The following is a 22,565-nucleotide window of genomic DNA, read 5'->3' on the forward strand; positions in this document are numbered from 1 at the left end:
GGTGGCGCGGCCGGAGCCATGGGCCGCGCCACCCTATGGTGTGGGCCCACCTCGGGTCCAGGCTGGCTCCCCCTTCGTCTTCCTCCGTCATCCGGAAAAATAGGAGTTTCCGTAAAACTTCCTTCCACGAGTTGATCTTCCGAAATATTGCATCCCGACGGTGCTTTTTCCAGCGGAATCCCGGCTCCGGTGCTCGATCTCCAAATAATCATGAAACATGCAAAATAGATGAAATAACATAAGTATTGTGTCCCAATATGAAATATATCAATGAATAACAGCAAATTATGATATAAAATAGTGATGCAAATTGGACGTATCAGTTATCACTATTGCATAAAAATCAAAACCACTACTTTCATAACTATGAATATGACTATGTGGTGGGCAATGAAACCATGGATTGTGTTGATATGGTGGAGGTTCCATTGCACGGGCTTATATCCATCTAGGATTAAACAACAAATGTCGCCGATGATTCTTGTGCCATAATACCCGTGTTAACCATAAGATCCGGAGTGGGACGGAGTAGTCAAAAGTGTTTCCACCTCTCGTTCATCAACGGATGCGCTTACCGTAGCAGTTGTGTCTTGCGGAGCAACTTGAGGGTGGGGAGCCCCTTCTAATTCCCCACGGTATAGCAGTTCTTACCGTAGCGGTTGCGGCTTGCGGAACAACTTGAGGGTGGGGATCCCCTTCTAATTCCCCACGGTAATGTGGTCTATGATGGGTTGCAGCTACCGGCGAAGGAGTTTGGTTAACGAGTCCCAAGCTGTTGTCGTGGTCGGGGTCCATCCTTAATTGGTGTAAGAGGACCGACGAGGACCCAGGGTCGGGGTATGCAACAAAGGGTGGGTGTTCGAGGTAGCGGAGGAACATGATTGGCTAGACCTTATACCGGGCCTCACACCAAAGGAAGTGTGGACGGGAAAGCTGCCCGGTTGGCACCAAGGTTAAGATCTCTTATGGGTAAAGCAACACACCTCTGGAGAGTGTAAAGAACCGTGACCTGTCACTCCCTGTTCTGGGATATGGAACTGCGAACGCGGCCGGAAAGGAGGTCCATGAAGTTCTAGTAAACCGGTGAAGGCTGACGGACATAGCTCTTTGAAATAAAAGCAATCTCTTGAAGAAATGTTTACCAAAACTTGCATTGATATTAGACTTTCTGGACTAATATCGTAGCTAGTGCATTAAACACCTCTTATCTATAATGAACTTGTTGAGTACGCTCGTACTCATACCACTCTTAAATCCCATGCTTAGATTGTCTGAATCGTCTGGAGGAGGACTACGACAACAATGAAGGAGCCGAGATCATCGGCTATGAAGAACCGGACCTCTCCGGAGGTATAGAAGGCGTAGACTACCTCATCCTCTACGGATCCGGGGAGGCTTCCGGAGGAGATCAAGCCTAGAGATATCCAGTAGTAGTAGTAGCCGAGCAGCCCGAACTCTTAGTATTTAGCTGCTCGAGGCAATATATGTATAATTTAATGAGACTCTTATATTGTAAGCTAAGTTGGGTTCATCTCGAACCCAGGAGTATCCCTCTTTGGACCCAAGAGGAGCTCCAAGACAATATATGTTTGATGCTTGTAATAATAAATGAATGAGTTATGGACCCTGCTATGTTCTGTTGTACTACTCGAGGGATGTAATATTTGCGGAATGGTACTTCGTGAATGTTATATCAACGACCGGCATACTACAACATGCGGTGGTATGCGGGGTCACCACGGTTGGTATCAGAGCAAAAGCTTTGACCTTAGGTTGGAACCTAGTAAATGGGACCGAACGTTAGGAGTCAAATAGGATTAGTAAAGAATTCTCTAAAAAATATGGTGTATATTCACTTGAGAATACAACAATCATATCTTTTAGTGCGATAATTCTTTATTATCTCTATTATGATGCATTATTACTAATCTCATAATCTTTCTATTTCTACAGCCAACATGGCAAGTTCACGTCCCGGACGAAACGTGAAGGTGATGGATTCCATACTGAGTGAATACGAAGGAGGACTTGCAGATATCCTACGAGCCATGTTACTTGAATTTGGGTGTGATCCCCAGATTCAAGTAAAGAAATACATGTACTATGATGGTACTGTATTGGCCAAGTGTAGGGTAGGGCTACGACTTCCCGAATCTTTGGGAATGAGCGTAGTAATGCCAGCAGGGAAGCCAGAACTATGAACACAGCCTATCATATCGCCGTTATGAGAGCCATAACCGATATTCGGGAACATAAGACGAAAGAGCTTATGGGTTCCGAATTCACACACATTCCTCATATGGAGGAGGACGATGATCCCATGCTGAACCATTTCAAATATGCCAAAAGCAAACCAGCAGAAGCAGCAAAATACATGGACAATAGCCGCAACTTTATATCATTACTCTTTCGGTTGAACCGTCATTTGACGGGAGCAATTGATACAATGCTAGAGGAGTTTACTGAACCCAAGGAGGAGACTAAGGGGAAGGAACCTATGGAGAATGTGGTGCACACACCAGTCTACTCAGCTGGTGACTATATCAGTATAGATCCTTTTGAGTGTGAAGCTACACCGTTACACCCGGGAACTATCCGGGAAGTTCCTATGGGGGATATGAGGGTGGAGAGGAATCCGGGAACAATCAGCGTTCCGTGACTCCGATAGAAAACTCCACGGGTTGGCGTTGGGGGTCTGATACAGGAACTCATAGTACCACAGCGTATTATGATGGGGAGATGAATGAAGATGCCGCGACCCAGCACCGGAGTTATCCGTGGAATGAGGAGGAAATTGGAGGGTATCCGACACAGGTTGGGTCGGATACGAATGTAGGAAATACCTATGGTGTAGGTACAGGGGAGTACACCCGATGGGTGGATTATGATGCACTGAATGATCAGTTCGTGAACACTGATTTCTCCCTAGGATCATCATCGGATTCCGACTACCAACCAACGGGGAGACCTTATGTTCCAGGTTTTGTCGGGAGAACGACACGTTCGACCGGATGGAAGCCCGGAATGTATCGGGAGTGAAGATCATCTAGAGACTACCAAGGGAAGCAAAGCTACAATACACAAGTACCACGTGTATTGTAGAGTGTAATATTTTGTAGAAATTTGTACATATACTTTAATAAGTGAGTTTGCATACTCACATCGACTTGAGTATTGTAATAAGACCACTTAAGTATGTAAATATATGGTATATGTTTTGTATGATTTGGATTTGCTTCTTGATTTCCATTGCGTGACTAGTTACGTGCACAATGTTGAGCTCGGAAAACTTGCGCATGGAGTAACTATGAGTATCATCTTGTGTTGCAGAACTAGGGGGTTATGTCGGGAGCGTTAGGAGAGGAGACCGAAGCGCAGCGCATGGAGCGCGAAGTAAAACAAAAGGAAGAGGCTGACGAAGCAGCCAGGAATCAGTTTCCACCACCACCACCACCCATGACGCAACAGAATTTCGTCCAATACATGCAATTGGTGGAGGAAAGGCAATGTATTACGTTGGAGCAGCAAAACAAATTCTTTCAAGAGCTTCTGCAACAGAACCGGGTAAAGAGACCCGAGAATCAGGGAGTCACCTTAGCAGACTTCCAGAATACCAAGCCTATATCTTTCGCATACGCACCCGAGCCAATGGACGCGGAAGATTGGCTTATGGATACTGGGCGAAAGCTCAATACCGTTGGATGTAACGACCAAGAGAAGGTTCGTTATGCTACACACCTATTGTGTGGACCCGCCGCATCATGGTGGGATAACATTGTAGCCGTTTACCCGGCGGGAAAGGTATTCACATGGGAGGAGTTTACAAGGAAGTTCAGGGAATCCAATGTCCCTGAAAGTATTGTGGAACTGAAGCGTCGAGAATTTTAAAGTCTCGAGCAGAAGGACAAGGCCATCCTGACCTATGTCAGGGAATTCTCTAAGTTGTCTTGGTATGCAGTGGAAGAAGTCAATACCGAGGACAAGAAAAAGAAAAGGTTTCTGAGGGGTTTAAGTCCCCAGTTCAAAGTACAGCTCCGTATGATGAGAGCAACGGAGTTTCAAGAGTTGGTGGATGCGGCCATCACCCTGGAAGATGATTTCAAACAACTACAGGAGGAGAAAAGGAAGAAGGCCAAGTTTGAGCCTAAGAGGTTTGTTAGCAACAAGCCCAACTCCAGCTTGAGTTTCAAGCCCAGATTCAACAACAACAACAACAACAACAACAACAACAACAACAACAACAACAACAACAGCAACAGCAACTACTACGGTAGTAGGAGGAATCAAGCGTTTCAGACTGCAAACCAGATTGTCTGTCGCATTTGTGGATTCCGAGGTCATACCTCGAAGGATTGTAAGAAGCCCAAGATAATATGTTTTGGTTGTCGCCAGGAGGGGCATATGATGAAAGATTGCCCCAACAAGAAGAATGGAGGAGGTCAGTCAGGAGGAGGAAGCCGAGGAGGAAACACCGGAGGGAACTGGAAGAATAAGAAGCCCTTCGGCAAGCTGAACTGCACCAGCTTGGAGGAGGTGGTGAACTCCGATCAGGCGGTGATAGGTACGCTCCAGATACTCACTCATCCTGGCAAAGTACTTTTTGATACCGGTGCAACTACATCATTCATTTCTCAACAATTCATCATCAAACATGGGATTAGTTGCACTAAGTTAGATACACCTATAACTATACTTTCTGCGGGGGGAACGATAGTAGTAACCCATACCAAACAAAAACAAGTCATCATGATCAATAAGTGCGCGTTTGACGCGGACCTGTTCATTTTACCAATGAAGGACATTGATGTCATTCTTGGTATGAACTGGTTAGAAGCTAATGGAGCATTGATCGACTGTGTGAGCAAGACTGTATCTTTGAAAAGCCCCGATGGAAGTAGAATGATCTACCAAGGCGACAAACATACACAGATTGAAGTGGAGCTACAGCTGAACAGCATGAAGGAAGTGAAATTGGAGAATATACCTGTAGTGAATGAATTCCAAGATGTATTTCCTGCGGAATTACCTGGTATGCCACCAAATAGGGAGATAGAATTCACTATCGACCTAATTCCAGGAACAGCTCCGATTGCTAAGGCACCATACAAGATGGGGCCCAAGGAGTTGAAAGAACTTAAGGAGCAACTGGATGATTTGGAACAGAAAGGATTCATTCAAGAAAGTGTTTCACCATGGGGATCACTTGTGATCTTCGTAGATAAAAGGGATGGAGGAAGAAGGATGTGCGGAGACTACAGGAATCTGAACAACGTCACAATCAAGAAAAAGTATCCACTTCTAAGAATACAAGATCTATTTGATCAAGTTAGAGGCGCGGGAGTATTTTCCAAAATTGATCTAAGATCCGGTTATCACCAGATAAAGATCAAGAAGGAAGACGTTCCGAAAACTGCCTTTGTTTCAAGGTACGGACATCATGAATACCTTGTAGTGCCTTTTGGATTAACCAATGCCCCAGCAATTTTCATGAATCTCATGAATAAGATTTTCATGCCATGTCTAGACAAGTTCGTCATCGTATTCATCGATGATATCTTGATCTATTCCAAAGATAAAACTGAACATGCTGAACATCTGAAGATAGTGTTGCAAACACTAAGAGAACATCAACTCTATGCCAAATTCAGCAAGTGTGAATTCTGGCTAGATCAAGTGGAATTTCTTGGTCATGTCATTAGTAAAGATGGAATCGCTGTCAACCCGAGTAAGGTAGCAGCAGTTCTAGAATGGGAAGCACCCAAGACTGTCAAGGAGATCCGAGGATTCCTAGGAATGGCAGGATATTACCGGAGGTTCATTGAAGAATTTTCTAAAATAGCAGGACCAATGACAAAGTTGTTAAGGAAGAACACACCATTCGTGTGGTCAGAGGAGTGTGAGAAGAGTTTTCAGACTCTAAAAGAGAAACTCACCACAGCATCGGTGTTAGCAGTTCCTGAAGTTGGCAAGGATTACACCATGTATTGTGACGCATCCAAGCATGGATTGGGTTGTGTACTCATGCAAGATCGGAAGGTAATATCTTATGGATCGAGGCAACTCCGACCTCATGAAGTGAACTATCCAACACATGATTTAGAGTTAGCAACGGTTGTATTTGCACTTAAAACATGGAGACATTTTCTCTATGGAGCCAAGTGTGAGCTCTATACGGATCATAAAAGTCTCAAATACTTCTTCACTCAGAAGGAACTCAATATGAGGCAGAAAAGATGGTTAGAACTAATCAAGGATTATGATTTGACCATCAATTATACTCCAGGAAAGGCTAATGTTGTAGCAGATGCTTTGAGTAGGAAGAGCACTGGAGGAGTGGAACAAGAGTTATCACCGGAGTTGAAGAAGGAAATAAGTCAAGCCCAAATACAACTTTGGGAGAAAGAAGCTCATGAAGGACTATCAGCTTTACAAGTAGCCGATGAGCTAAATGTCAACCTAAAGAATGAGATAATGATGGGTCAGCTGGACGATCCATTCATCGTGGAGGAAATGAGAAGGATAGATGAAGGAAGACCATCCGAATTTAATCGAGGAGAATCGGGATCATTATGGTTCCAGAAAAGAATTTGTGTTCCGGATATTGCTGAAATCAAGGAAGTAATACTCCGGGAAGCCCATCAAACACCATACTCCATTCATCCGGGAAGTACGAAGATGTACATGGATCTGAAGGAGTTATTCTGGTCGAACAATATGAAGAGAGAGATAGCACAATATGTGGCGGAATGCCATACCTGCCAAAGAGTGAAGGCTGAACACCAGAGTCCGGCAGGGAAATTACAACCTTTACCTATTCCGGAATGGAAATGGGAGGAGATAGCAATGGATTTCATCACCGGACTACCCATGACCAATAAAAAGAAGGACATGATTTGGGTAATCGTGGACCGGTTGACGAAAAGTGCACATTTCCTAGCGAGAAATCAGCAGGACAAAGGAGAGAAACTCATCGATCTTTACATCAAAGAGATCGTGAGTAAGCATGGAGTGCCTAAGAAGATAGTGTCGGATCGAGGATCCGTGTTCACATCAGCTTTTCCGGAAGCAACTACACGAAGCTTTAGGATCCAAGTTGGACTATAGTACCGCCTATCATCCTCGGACAGTGTGGACAAACGGAGAGAACTAACCGGATCTTAGAAGATATGCTTAGGGCTTGTGCCCTAGACTTCGGAGGATCATGGGAGGAGCACTCGCCACTCAGCAGAGTTTTCATACAATAATAGCTATCAAAGCAGCATCAAGATGGCACCGTTTGAAGCTCTTTATGGAAGAAAGTGTAGATCACCGATATGTTGGTATGAAGCCGGAGCAAGCAAAGAGTTCAACCCTGATTATGTCAAGGAAAAGCAACACATCATTGACATTATAAGAGATAGACTGAAGATAGCCCAGAGCCGGCAAAAGAGTTACGCAGATCAGCAGAGAAGAACATGGGAGCCACAAGTTGGAGACATGGTATATCTCAAAGTGAGCCCGATGAAAGGACTTCGGAGGTTTGGAGTAAAAGGAAAGCTAAGCCCTAGGTACATCGGACCTTTCAAGATTCTCGAGTCAAAACCGGGGTTAGCCTTCGAATTGGAACTACCGGGAAGGTTATCACAGGTTCACAACGTATTCCATGTGTCGCAACTCGTAAAATGTTTGAAGACCCCGCATGAACCAAGATATCACATGAAGAGCTCGAGTTACAACCAGATTTGACATACATCGAGAAGCCAGCCAAGATTCTCGAGGAGAGCTGGAAACAACTCGAAATAAAGCTATCAAGTACCGCAAGATACAATGGAAGCATCATCCCGAGAGGGAAGCCACCTGGGAAAAGGAAGAAGACTCGAGGAGAACATACCCCGAACTGTTCGAGTATTACAACCACAACTTCGGGACGAAGTTTTCTTTAAGGGGAAAAGCCGTAATGTCCCAGGTTTAGAGGCGATCGAGGGGTAGATTTTAGAAAGGGATGTGCATTGCATTGTAATTTACGGGGAAATTTCGCGCTTTTAAAACAAAACTGCATTGAAGGGGGACAGGTTTCTCTCTCGACACCTTACAGGGTTAGGGTTTCGAGAGTGCGATGAACTTGTTCTTACTTATCTAAGTTAGGGTTTTGAGAAGAGAGAAGTGATATTGCATTGAAATCTTAAGTTGCATGATTGAATTACAAGTTAAGTGTTTGAATGAATTCAAACCAAATTTGAATTTGAATTTCAAATTCAAACATCAAATGATTATCAAATAATTCAAAATTGAGATAATTTATCAAACAATTATCATTAAGCAAGAATATAAGTAATACAACAATTACATTAAGCTTATTAAGGAAAACTTGAGCTTTATTGATAAGCACACACATAATACATTGTCTTTACAATATTCGAATTGCGTATTGAATTACAACACATTACAAGAATTGAAGAAATAGAAAAAGTAAAAGGAAAATTACAAGTTATCTAAATATCCTAAATACTACAAGAACATCTTCATTTGATCTTGGACTTGATCATCTTCCGGATCATCTTGATCAGCTCACTTATACCCCGCACACAAGCACAACAAAGCAAAGAATTATGCCAAGTGGCATTGCCACTTGGCGAGTTAGAAGAAAATAGAACTTGAGCAGATATGGATCAGCTCCGCCGAGCTGATCATCTCACGCCCAAGGATCAAGCCGTATACCAATTATCGGTACACACACAGCCTAGTAGCTCACAAGGCACTCGTGCATGCAAGCACAACACACACACAAAGCTCGTGTGTCACCAAGAGAGGCTAGGCCTTGCTTGTCGATCGACAGATCAACACCAGGCTCATATAAAACCTTTTCCACCACCGCATTCAACAGTTCATCGGCAGACAACAGACTCGGGTAAGTCACAAGAACACAAGAACACTAGAACAGAGTTGAACAGCCACCGCCGTTCAACAAATCTTCACAACCACGGAACTGAATCCAAGCACCACGAGGCTTGCTAGGAGGAGCAGGGCAAGCACATCAATCCATCCGAAGCAAACCCTCTACACCAACACCCAATCTAGGAGCCGGAGTGAGGTATAAACAAGAAATCATGGGCAAACATCTGTTTTGCTCATAAATAAGCATGTGCATAACATATACACAAGCCAGAGGGTGTGATTACCCTGTGTGCATCATCATTTGGTGATCAAACCATTTGATGCTGGCAAAAGGGAATTAAGCCGGAAGAAATCATCCCAGTGGAAGAAATGGTCAAACCCATTGTGTTAACACCGAGGTAAACCAAAGAATCCAAGCAAGGGAAAGATTCACATCTAGCCTACCCAACTCACCTAGCACTACATGGTTTGCTAACCATCGGACATATAGGCAACTTGTGCCTATTCTAGTTTGTCAACGACAAAGAGCACTGGAAATCCAACAAGGATTGCCCAAGTGATGCATCCACAAAGCCACAACAAGTCACGAGAGAGGGGAGCTACCCATGACAACATCAAAGAGCTGCCGAGGCCACCTCAACCCATAACCAACATCTTAAGCCACCACATCATCACCCAAGTAGGGTTCAGTAGTGGGCTAGGGTACCCAACCAGTGGTTGGCATCCATCTAGCCCTAACAAATTCATTGAAATGATCATCACTGCAAGCAGTTCACATCATTTATCCATCTAATAAAGCAAGCTAATACAGATAAATGAACTACACAAGTAATCAAAGCACCAGAGTCTTGCAGTTGATCCAATGGATCATTGCAAGCATCGACTGATGCTTAAGCTCGCACCGAGCACAAAGCATGGTGATACACAATCACCATGGCAAGCACCGAACAATCACAGGTAGTAAGTTCAGCAAGCAATAAACCAACAGACTGATGATCACTTGATCACCGGGGCTTGCTACAGACATGCTAAAGGCTGCTAGAATTACTTCTAGCATCAACACATGAATCGGATAATTGAACTGGCCATAGGACATGAACAATTGAATCACGGATAGCCGAGATAAACCATTTTATGATTGTACCCATAAGCACATCAGCAAGGAATTGATGCATATGGACAACAATTAAGCAAAGCAGAGCCTACCATGAGCCAGAACACTTTAATCATCACACAAACATCACTGGCACTTGCAAATTTGCAAGAATCACACTCAGTCATTAAGCCAGGGACCAGTTAATGCATTCACAGGAGAGATAGGCTACACATAGCAACAGCAGGAGCCAATAAGATTAAGCAAAGCATCACAGTATGCTCATGAGCAAGAGCTCATGAGATATACCATCAAGTTATAGGGAAGAGCAGCTCAAACCAGCAGCTAGGAACCATGACAGCAGCAACAAATGCATAGCAGTAGGGCTAGCACAACGGCTAGCACAAGACAGACAAGCAAGATAGCAAAGCAAGACAACGAGTACAACGACAGACAAGCGGAATAGCAAGACAGCATCACGGCATGGCCGTACCTCTATGAGGAAAGGCAGGCCAGTGACCAAGCTAGACGAAGAAGAGGAGGAGAAGAAGAAAAACAGGCACGTAAGAGTGGGAGAGAAAGGTGGCGCACGTACCCGGGGCGAGCAGACGAGCGAGATGCGGCCATAGCGGCCACGGCGGCGCGCGCCGAGTGCTCGGTAGCACCCGGCCAGGCCAGGCCATGCTCCGACAAGCGCCGCAGCGACCCCACACCACCGCGGCGAGGCCCACGCCGGCGCCATCGCGCCCGGAGCCCAGGAAGCGGCGGGATCGCCACGATCCCGTAACCCTAGCCGCCTCGGAGGAGATCGAAGACGAGCCGGAGCAGCAACCGCTCCGGATCGACGCGGATGAGGATGACCGCCCGTCGTGGGGCGCGTCGATTGCGCACCATGGCGGGGGCCAAGTCCGGCGGAGTTCGCCGGAATCGAGCGGCGACGGCGGGGCGACGCGAATCGCCGAGAGGGGATTAGGGTTAGGGTTCGGACACGCGAGAGAGAGAGAGAGAGAGAGAGGAGTGAGGCTGGTCGAGCCGGACCAGGTGGGTCGGTCGACCTAACCCCACTGGGTTACACCGACAGGTGGGCCCAGGGGCATTTTTGCCATTTCACAATCTATTATATACTAAAAGCAAAATAAGAGGTTTTAATGGAGACACCAGGTTAATCCACATGCCCTTAAATTATATACTTCATTGATCTTAATTTTAATGGCTGAGATTTAAAATTATTAGGTGTTACGTAAATGTTGTCACGTCCCGGACATACACAGGACCAACGTATGTACATTGGGAAACACAACGAAATAACGTACGTACAGTGAAAAACACAATGAAATAGAGTCCTGGTCCTGTACGATTGTGTCTTTCCAATTATTTCTTTTTATCCGTGTAGTCTTAACACAGAGTCCATCTTGTACACGTTTTCCTCAAGGGTTGCCTACAAATATTTTCTTTGTTGTTAACTAGCATAAAAAATATTAGATGATAGTATGTGTAAATCAAATAGATCAGAAATAATGGGAGAGTAAAATAGATCAGATCAAGTATCATATTTTTAGTGTTGAAATGAGAAGGTGGCGACCTAGAAAAGACTTACTATTTTTCGAGATTCACACATATCTATACGTTAAAACACGTCCGAGTACACATGAATTTAGACAAATCCGGGTTATTTATTTCCGGACGGATGGAATATGTGCGGTGTTAGTGATAATTAGGCATAATTATTTAATAGAATGGATTTGCGTAATATAAATAAACCAACTTTACATAATATTAGTACTTTTTGTAGTAAAAATAAAAAAATTGTGATGATTACTTTATAAAGAATCATGCTCGCGTACAAATTAGTGTGACTATGTGCTAAAACTAAACATAATAGGTAATTGTGAATAACTTATTTCCAGATGGAGAGAATATGACTGGTATTTCTGATAATTCGGCATAATTATCTAATAGACTGAGTTCACGGAATATTAGTAACCGAGTTTACATAATATTTCTATCTATTTTTCTGTTTTGTACTAAAAACAAAAATATGTTTTTTGATGATTTTTGTATATGAACCATCCTCGCGAATAGATCGGTATGACTACGTTCCCATAATCAGTCCATATTCCTATGTGCAAACACCAACTAAAGCAAGGCGCGCATAATTCTAAAGAAAAAACTGAATCAGCTATTTCCGGCACATTCATAAGATTTTCTCAACATGATCCGTTTGTTATTTTATGGGTTGATAAACAATACAACTATAGTGGTCATAAAAAAGAGTTATGATTAATTTTTTCTTGAGATACATTCCACCATTATTTCTCAATATGATATTTTACATCTTTGAGCCATATATAAGACATCACACTTTTTGGATTAAGTGAGAAAATGAGGGGAAGACATACCTGTTAGGTCAACATATTTTACTAAGCCATGATGGTAAAGTTACTCAAATATCTATCTATTATCTACTAAAATAAAAATACAGAACTGAAATAGAAACACCACACTAATCCATATACTAAATAATCTAATCCGTTGATTTTACGTTAACCATATATATGTACTAACGGTAGAGATTTAAAAGTTTAGGTACGTAAAATATGTCCCGGTGCCACAAGCACGAACACGATTGGGCACAGCCATGCGCTAGCGGAACTTTTAGTATATAATAGATAATATCCTAGAAAAATTGCCCTTTAACTGCTCTTTACTACCATATATAAGTGTGTTACGGAGACAATTAGAAATAAGTTAATATGAATGCAAAATGCATTATTTATTAATTGTTTAAAAAATATTCATTTGAAAAATAAATGCCATTTGCACCATGGAGACTCCTATATGTTTACAATTCATTTGATTTGCAAAGGAGTTCGTTTTTAACAAAAATAAGCTTCTAGAAGATGAAATGTCCAACCGTTTAGTTGCCATACCTTCTAAGTGGGTCTTTGTTAAGAAAATATAATTTGATTTTCAGTTTGTAAGCTTAACTAACAAAAGTCTAGCCATTTTCATCTAGCTAGACCTTCATCATTATTTGGGCTAGAACTTATAAACTTCACAGTTCTACATCTAATTCCAATGACTGACTATGTGAATGTTTACTTGGCATATTGATCCAACAATATTGCATAAACTCCGGGGTAATATGAACTACAGGATGTCACGAAATATAAGTTTATGTACTATCAGAAATACTTTTGTAAACCCACGCGTGGGTGTGGGTGTCTCCGCCACCATCCATTTATTCCTCGAGATTAGTGTCACCATGGTAGATGGAAAGATTCATTTCTCTCTCATCTTTTTATCCGAATCTCAAAGCACAATAGATGGTGACGAAAAAAACCACACCCATGCGTGGCTGTACAAAATCCACTCTCCTAATCTAATATCATGTACAAATAGGAGATATACTCTCTTATATGGTCCTTTCATTTCAATATGGAAAATAATCCTTCATCCAAAAACTAAAGATGTTACTCGCAAATTTGATGTTTTGTTTACCACAATATCTAGGTACGGTGTTCCTAGAACTATGTTATACACCTCACATAATATGAATATCTCCTAAACGATATTTTTAATTCATACACACTCTAAATTAAATAAAGATGGTGCCCTCGCATTTGCGAGGGCCACTGTGCTAGTTCTTTATAAATGCAGAAACTTTGAAAATGCACAATAAATGTTTCCTAGCTCTAAAAAAATAATTAAAAATATGAAAACCACTCAGTATAAAAAACTCTATCATAATAAAATATGAAATAGAATTTTTGAAGATAAACAAGAATAAGTTCAAATTTGATGATTAAAATAATCATTTAAATCACATAAATTATTTTCAATAATGAAAATTAAGTCCATAAATTCTTTTGGACTTTAAAAACACCTTGACAACATTTCAAGGTTGTATATTACTTTAAATCAAGTATCCCCAAATTATTCTTAGTAATAACTTCCTACATGAAATAATAACGACATCGGAAGGGGAACAAACCCTAAAACTCGAAACATGCATAATTGCTTCTTTAACCATTGCCCTTATCGGACAATGATGCTATTTTTCAGAACCGGAGGATAAGGGTCAGTCCACACCATCCAACCGCAAAACTTTGCAGAGTGTTCGAGCAAGTTCATCACTTGCTCATGTCATTTGAGTATTTCTATCAAATTACTTGCAAAGTATTATGGTTATCACTATTGCATAAAAATCAAAACCACTACTTTCATAACTATGAATATGACTATGTGGTGGGCAATGGAACCATGGATTGTGTTGATATGGTGGAGGTTCCATTGCACGGGCTTATATCCATCTAGGATTAAACAACAAATGTCGCCAAGTGATTCTTGTGCCGTAATACCCGTGTTAACCATAAGATCCGGAGTGGGACGGAGTAGTCAAAAGTGTTTCCACCTCTCGTTCATCAACGGATGCGCTAACCGTAGCAGCTTGTGTCTTGCGGAGCAACTTGAGGGTGGGGAGCCCCTTCTAATTCCCCACGGTATAGCAAGTGCTTACCGTAGCGGTTGCGGCTTGCGGAACAACTTGAGGGTGGGGATCCCCTTCTAATTCCCCACGGTAATGTGGTCTATGATGGGTTGCAGCTACCGGCGAAGGAGTTTGGTTAACGAGTCCCAAACTGTTGTCGTGGTCGGGGTCCATCCTTAATTGGTGTAAGAGGACCGACGAGGACCCATGGTCGGGGTATGCAACAAAGGGTGGGTGTTCGAGGTAGCGGAGGAACATGATTGGCTAGACCTTATACCGGGCCTCACACCAAAGGAAGTGTGGACGGGAAAGCTGCCCGGTTGGCACCAAGGTTAAGATCTCTTATGGGTAAAGCAACACACCTCTGCAGAGTGTAAAGAACCGTGACCTGTCACTCCTTGTTCCGGGATATGGAACTGCGAACGCGGCTGGAAAGGAGCTCCATGAAGTTCTAGTAAACCGGTGAAGGCTGACGGACATAGCTCTTTGAAATAAAATCAATCTCTTGAAGAAATGTTTACCAAAACTTGCATTGATATTAGACTTTCTGGACTAATATCGTAGCTAGTGCATTAAACACCTCTTATCTATAATGAACTTGCTGAGTACGCTCGTACTCATACCACTCTTAAATCCCATGATTAGATTGTCTGAATCGTCTGGAGGAGGACTACGACAACAATGAAGGAGCCGAGATCATCGGCTATGAAGAACCAGACCTCTCTGGAGGTATAGAAGGCGTAGACTACCTCATCGTCTACGGATCCGGGAGGCTTCCGGAGGAGATCAAGCCTAGAGATATCCAAGTAGTAGTAGTAGCCGAGCAGCCCGAACTCTTAGTATTTAGCTGCTCGAGGCAATAAATGTATAATTTAATGAGACTCTTATATTGTAAGCTAAGTTGGGTTCACCTCGAACCCAGGAGTATCCCTCTTTGGACCCAAGAGGAGCTCCAAGACAATATATGTTTGATGCTTGTAATAATAAATGAATGAGTTATGGACCCTGCTATGTTCTGTTGTACTACTCTGAGAGATGTAATATTTGCGGAATGGTACTTCGTGAATGTTATATCAACGACTGGCATACTACAACATGCAGTGGTATGCAGGGTCACCACAGAAGACTATATGTAGGCGGAAGGGCAGGTAAAGGGGCGTCACGAGGGGCCCACACACCAGGGCCGCGCGGCGAAGGCCCAGGCCGCGCCGCCCTGCTGCGTCGCCATCTCGTGGCCCCACTTCGTCTCTCCCTCGGACTTCTGGAAGCTTCGTGCAAAAATAGGACCCTGGGCGTTGATTTCGTCCAATTCCGAGAATATTTCCTTACTAGGATTTCTGAAACCAAAAACAGCAGAAAACAAGAATCGGCTCTTCGGCATCTCGTTAATAGGTTAGTGCCGGAAAATACATAAATATGACATAAAATATGCATAAAACATGTAGATATCATCAATAATGTGGCATGGAACATAAGAAATTATCGATACGTCGGAGACGTATCAACCATCGTCATCAGGTGTTCCTCAAAGTAATGCTTTAGCTTTGTGGGTGCCATGAACACGTCATACGTCATTTTCTGGTAGTGCAGGTAGTTTTTTTTAAGAGGGAGAGCATCTCGTTCAAATAGTATACCGGCCTTTGCACAGCTTTTCCTTCCTCTTCTCTCTCCACCACCACTACGGCACTTACCACCCGGTTTGTTGCAGCTATGTAAAGCAACATCGGCTCTTTGGGTAAGGGCGATGCCAGTATTGGAGCCGTGGCCAATATTTTCTTTAGCTCCTTGAATGCCGCATCAGCTTGTGAAGTCCAAATGAACTTATATGATTTCTTCATCAATGCATACAATGGCAAGCCTTTTTCTTCTAACCGGCTTACAAACCGACTTAAGGATGCCAAACATCCGCTAAATTTTTGCACATCATTTAAACATTGGGGCAATTCCATTCTTTCGATTGCCCGGATTTGAATCGGGTTAGCCTCTATGTCGCGGCTTGAGACCAAGGAACCGAGTAACTTTCCAGCTGGTACCCCGAAGGTGCACTTTGCCGGGTTAAGTTTCATTCGGAATCTTCTCAGGTTATCGAATGTTTCTCTCAGATTATCGATCAGAGTATCTTTTACTTTTCTTTTATCACGACATCATCAACATACACTTGCACATTTTTACCGATTCGTTTATGTAGGCATTTTTGCATACAACGTTGTTATGTTGCACCATCATTTCTCAAACAAAAAAGCATGGTGACATAGCAATAAGCTCCGTGCGAGGTGATAAATGCATTTTTTATTTGGTCCTCCTTTTTTAGGAGAATCTGGTGGAAACCGGAATAAGCATCCAGAAAAGATAACAACTCACACCCAGCAGTGAAATTGATCACCTGATCAATTCGGGGTAAATGGATCTTTGGGACAAGCCTTGTTCAGATGTGTGTAGTCAATACACATGCACCAAACCTTCGGCGCCTTCGAGTCTTCTTCCTTCTTCTTCTCGATCAGCACTGGGTTGGCCAGTCATTCGGTATGCACGACTTCCACGATGAAGACGGATACTAGCAGCTTGGTGACTTCTTCACCGATAATCTTCCTTCGATCTTCAGCGAAACGGCGCAAGGGCTGCTTCACCGGTTTAGCATCCTTTCGGACATTTAAAAAGTGGTCAGCCAACTCCTCGGCACATCCACTAAGTCATCAGTAGACCAGAAAAAGATGTTCTGATTCTCACGGATGAAGTTGACGAGTGCGCTTTTCTATGCCTCACTCAATCCGGCACCAATGCGGACGGTGCCCTCTGGGTATTCCGGGTCCAGGACGATGTACTTCGTCTCCTTTGACAGCTTGAATGTTGTTCCGCCGAGCGTGTTTCTCAGTGCCGCCATGTTCAGCTGCGCCGTCGTCGTAGTCGTAGGCTGCCGAGCAGCGGTGCTCAGGGGTGAGGTGGTAGTTCACCGAGACGATGACCGCGCCCAGCTCGCGGCAGAAGCGGCGGCACATGCCGTCCAGGGGCGTGGATGCGGGGGAGAGCAGAGCGAAGCCGCCGTCGTGGGTGTAGACGATGACGGGGAGCGGGGACCCGGCCTGATCCGCCGCGGGCGAGAAGACGCGCGCCCAGAGGCCGCGGGACGCGTCGACGGTGACATCGGCGGATCGGACGCCGAGCGCGTCCGGGCAAGCGCTGGCGCGGGTCTGGCGGTCGCCGAAGGAGAAGAGGAAGCGGTTCACGGTGCCGTCGGCTAGCAGCGCCAAGTCGTAGGCGCCGACGAGCATGAAAAGCTGGATCCGCACCGTCCACGGCAGCGCCGGTGGTGCAGGCCGCTCGATCTCGGCGTCGGCCGTTGCTTGGCTCATGTTGGCCTCCATGTCGTGGAACAGCGTTGACTCAAGACTGAAGAAGAACCAAGCAAAATGATCTTCTATTCCCGAATGATTCGGGGCCACCGCCTTTTCTATTGCTCAGATCAGCCGCTACAGTCAGCACATGGACCCGAAACAAAAGAGAAATTACAAGCTGGTACTGAAATTTTACAATAGGCAACCAAAAAACGTTTTCCTTGCAATATTATGGTTCTTGTGTGGACGCAGATTTGGTGCACATAACTCTCTGTTTTCAAAATATTTAAACACTGTACATTTATGTTTTAAAAACCGTAACATTTATTTCATGAATACATGCACATGTCCTTAATATTCGTGCGAAGTTCCGAAGAAATTGCATTGTATTTTGAGCTATAGGAAAAAAAAACAAATTTATGACTATGTACAAAGTAGATATTTGTTAGAAATTTATAGATAGGTGTTAGACATTTATCTTTTTTGTATAGCTAAACATATTTTTCTCCAAAATTCCTGCCGCACCTTCGACATGTTTATATGTATGTGAATACTTAATTTCAATTTTTTTAAATCCAAAAAATATGATTTTAAAAATCAAGGTGCTCATGCCAAAAACACATTCCGTTCTTGTGTCCCGATATTCATCATCGGCGAAGCTCCGAGCATGCTGAAGCCAGGAATGTGCAGGGCACAATTCAGAGACATTCAGCTGAATACTTATTACTTGTAATTTTTAAAACCAAAATTCATATACTCTGTGTCTATAAAAGGGTGTCGAAATTGTGGATAAATTTAGATGCACCTTGATACTAAAATAGGTCTAGATATATTGAAATTTTAGCAAAACTGAGGGCATCCTATTATGTATTGTATATTTTCAAAGATATGAATAGATAAGAAATGGATTTTAGATATTCAGCCTAATTAGCACCTGACGCAAACATCGCCTTCTACGCTAGTTGGTCCGCCTGTGATGACCTGCATAGATGGGCATGGGCAACTCGACTCGGCCTGAAAATCCTAGGCTGGACGAGGCTAATATTGCACGTCAAGTCGATCTTGGGCTTAAATTTTGATCCTGGCGATTGACTTGTCTTGGGCCTCCAAAATGCGCGATTTCAGGCAGGAGTTAGGCGGGGCCACTCGGGCTGGGCTGGATTGTTCCATCTTTCGGGCTAGGCTTGGGGCGGACTCGGGGTTACATTTCCAACTTCGGGCTTTCTAAAGCCTGGGCTGCGTTTTGCGTAGGTACAAAAAACGAGACCAACCCAGACACTAGCATCCGTTGGCTTTTTTTTACAGAAGAACCCTGAGCACCCCTGTCGATTCGAACCAGAGCGGGCTGCGTGCCCTCCCGCACCTCAAGCCACCAGAGTGGCACTTTTTTCTCATTTTTTGCGTAGGTATGATGACCTTATACAACATGTACTGATTAGGTGAATCATAGGACGCGTTTGGTAGCATGGGCCGAATTCTTGCCCACTGCGCTAGGGAGAAGAACTCCCTACATGTTCCAGACGGGACACTGGAAAAGGTCTCTCGTTTGGTCGCCTGCATAGAGTTTTTTCGGCTCCGTGGAGATTTGGGCTCTGACCGTTTGGTAGGTCAGTTTTCAGGCCAAGTAGCAGCCCAGAATGGCGCCCCTGTTGTTTGGTTGCAACCCAAAATTCTCTTTTGTTTACCTCTTGCATTCAGTGATGAGGTTACCAGTGAGAAATACCGCACAAGCAAGCACACAATGCAAGATCAGACTTGAAAGATCATAGACGTTACGAAATAGTTTCAGACACCATTGTTCAGACACGACCATAGTTCACGAGACGACACGACACTTGTTCAGACACCATTAGACACTAGAGACAACATAGTAGCAGCGAGACAATACCAGCAGAGCTTCAGACATCTTCTTCAAACACGACACACCTGGTGGCATTGCCATGGTCCGGGCACATGCTCATCACCTTAGTCCAGGTGTGGTTGAAGATGACCACACTGTACTCGAGAGTAGACACCTTTTTGAAGGTGAGGAACTGACCTATCTTGAGCTGATGGGCAATGGCGAAGGCCACCCATCCCTGGTTGATGAATGCGTCGTTGCGTTCTCTCCTCGTAGTCATCCTCCAGCTGCAGCCAATGTTGGTATGGACGATGACGTTCGAAGGGATGGGTCCGAACCACTTGTCGAACTTGTCAGGGAATGGGAGCTGGCCGAAGGTGGGCTTGAAGATGATCCGGATGAACTGGTTCGGCCCTACCTCGTCGTGGAAGTGGCCGACGTTAGCCTTCCTTCCTCGACGCTTCTTCGACGGTCCCACGCCGGGAACCTCAGCAGGTGCCCCAAGCATGATCTTCTCAGTCTGCACAAAGAACACATGCCATTAGAGGTGTGGCTGCTCACAAGGCCTCATATATTAGCTCACACGGCTCAAGGGACTGCCCTCAAACTAAGTCTCTAGTGTGCAAGTAATGTGACACACACGACTAAGTTTGAGGGCAGCACATTGCCTTCTGTTGTGCCATTGTTAAATCACTGGCCAATGCAGAATTGAAGAACAAACACCTCATACATTGGGTCAGAAGGTAGACACATGGAGTGGCTACAAACTAAGTGTATGAGTTATACCTTGCTACAGCTCCTAGATGATTTCCTTTTGTTGATGAAGTGCTTTTGGCTGGTTGACTTGATCAACTGCTCTTCACCTCCTAGCTCCTGGATGATCTTGCTCTAGGTCATCATGATCTACTGCTTAGTTTTGTTTGGTTTGGGTTTACTGAATGAACTGGACAAATGTAGCTGTTGGTGTGTTCTTGCTGATGTTCTTGCTGTCATGTGAAGTTCATCCCTATCTCCAAGTTATTGTGCTACTTATAGCCCTTGGTGATGCTCTCCTTGGTCGACAGCACCACTATGGATGTGTGTTGTGGTGTCTTGCCCTGGTTTCACCATGGATGGGCGATGGGGAGAAGATCCTGGCTAGCTTTGGCTTTGGTTGGGACTTGATCCCCTCAGCCAATGCTTATCTGGTACATTTTCTCTTATTTTTATTGTCCAAGTGTCTTTGAGACTTGTTACTGGACAATCTGTTTTCTTTTGCTTCTTATTTTGCAGGTTTCATGTTGATCAAGAATTGGAGAAGATCAAGTGAAGATCTTTGAAGATTTAGTGTAGGAAAATATTCAATATTGTAATCTTCTTTTTTATTTACTTATTTATGTTTTGTATTTGCTCCAATTCAATTGTAATATAAAAGAAATTATGTAAAGACAATGTAATGTGTGTGTCAAATCAATAAAGTTCAAGTTTTACTTATGAGCTTTTTGTAATACTTATAATTTATTTATGAGATGTGTTGTATCAATGTTATATTGATTTGAGTTATGAATTATGAATTCATTTGAATTGTTGTTTACTTAAATTCATATTTGTTTGAAATCAAATTCAAATGCCAATTCAAATCCCTATCCAAAACCCTAGTTTCAAAAGAGATCATGTCGAAATTTATAGCACTCACATCACTCTAACCCTAATAGCAACGAGAGAGAAACCTCGATCCCTCTTAGATTTTATGCAATTAAGCGCGAAAATTCCCCCTGTTTTGCAATAAAATGCACAACCCCTTTCTAAATCTACCCCGCATTTGTCCTATGTTCCGGAATATTACAAATACCCACATCACTCTCCCTCTCCTCTTCTCTCCCTCACGTGTGTTCGTGAGTTTGGAACGTGCACATGATTGCAGGATTGGAGTATTCTCATCCGACAGCATGTCGTCGTGCTGTTGGGATACTGGTCCGAATCTTGTTCTTCCGCTGGACCGGAGACCGGGAGACGTCTATACACCGTACGTGTCTAGAACTGCGGAGGGGCGACATTTAGAGCGCTTCATCGTTGGACTTTTTCACGACCTTGAGGTCGGCGTCATCATACAACTTCATCAACAAACGTTCATTGTGAATGTTAGGCTTTTCGGTCTTCAAGGGTATGAACATTGATCCCCTCCGTTACGTTGCATCTCCATAGAATATATCTTGGCTATATATGTTCATCGTAGGATTTTTTGTGTTCTGCAACAGAACCCAACAAAATTGATCACCGACAACTGACGTGCACAGTTGGGATAGGCGGTGCGGAGAGGAGAGCACGAGGGAGATGGAGATGAGCACGGGAGGAGGAGGCTGGTGGCGGCGGTGTTGGCGCAGAGGACGAATGGGCAGGGCTTGTCTAGTAGGCTCTCGTTTTGACTCATGTATACCCATCCATGTCCAATCGAGGTTGCTATCATGGCCCAACCATTGGGGATCGAGCGATCCTACCCGTGCGTGCGAGGTCGCTATCGTGGATGCACTGCGAGAGTCCCCCGAGGGTGCATCTATTATACCTTTAGATGTATAATTAGATTAGTGGAAGTGATATGTAACAACACCGTAAAATTTAAGGTAACCCGTAAAACTATTTAAGGGTTACCTTAGATTTTCACCCTAAAAGGTAAGACTTTGAATTTCTCATGTGTTGTTGCCCCCACTGGCATACCGCTGCTACGAAGCCTGAATCAGCAAGCAAGTTTCTCATTGTCACAAAGAATCGTACCACCATTATTATTCCTCAGATCTTGGCTTCCATGCTGTTCCTCGCCTCTGACTTCACCATGGAATGAAAAATACATGTCCCATGATGGCAAGAGATAGTAGAGCTTCATGTCGCTCCCTGCTAAAACCAAACGTCCGGAAAAAACATGGGTGCACACGACAAATCTCATATGACCCATCAATCTCT

The sequence above is a fragment of the Lolium rigidum genome, chromosome 1, assembly GCF_022539505.1.
Source record: "Lolium rigidum isolate FL_2022 chromosome 1, APGP_CSIRO_Lrig_0.1, whole genome shotgun sequence".
Lineage (NCBI taxonomy): Eukaryota > Viridiplantae > Streptophyta > Magnoliopsida > Poales > Poaceae > Lolium > Lolium rigidum.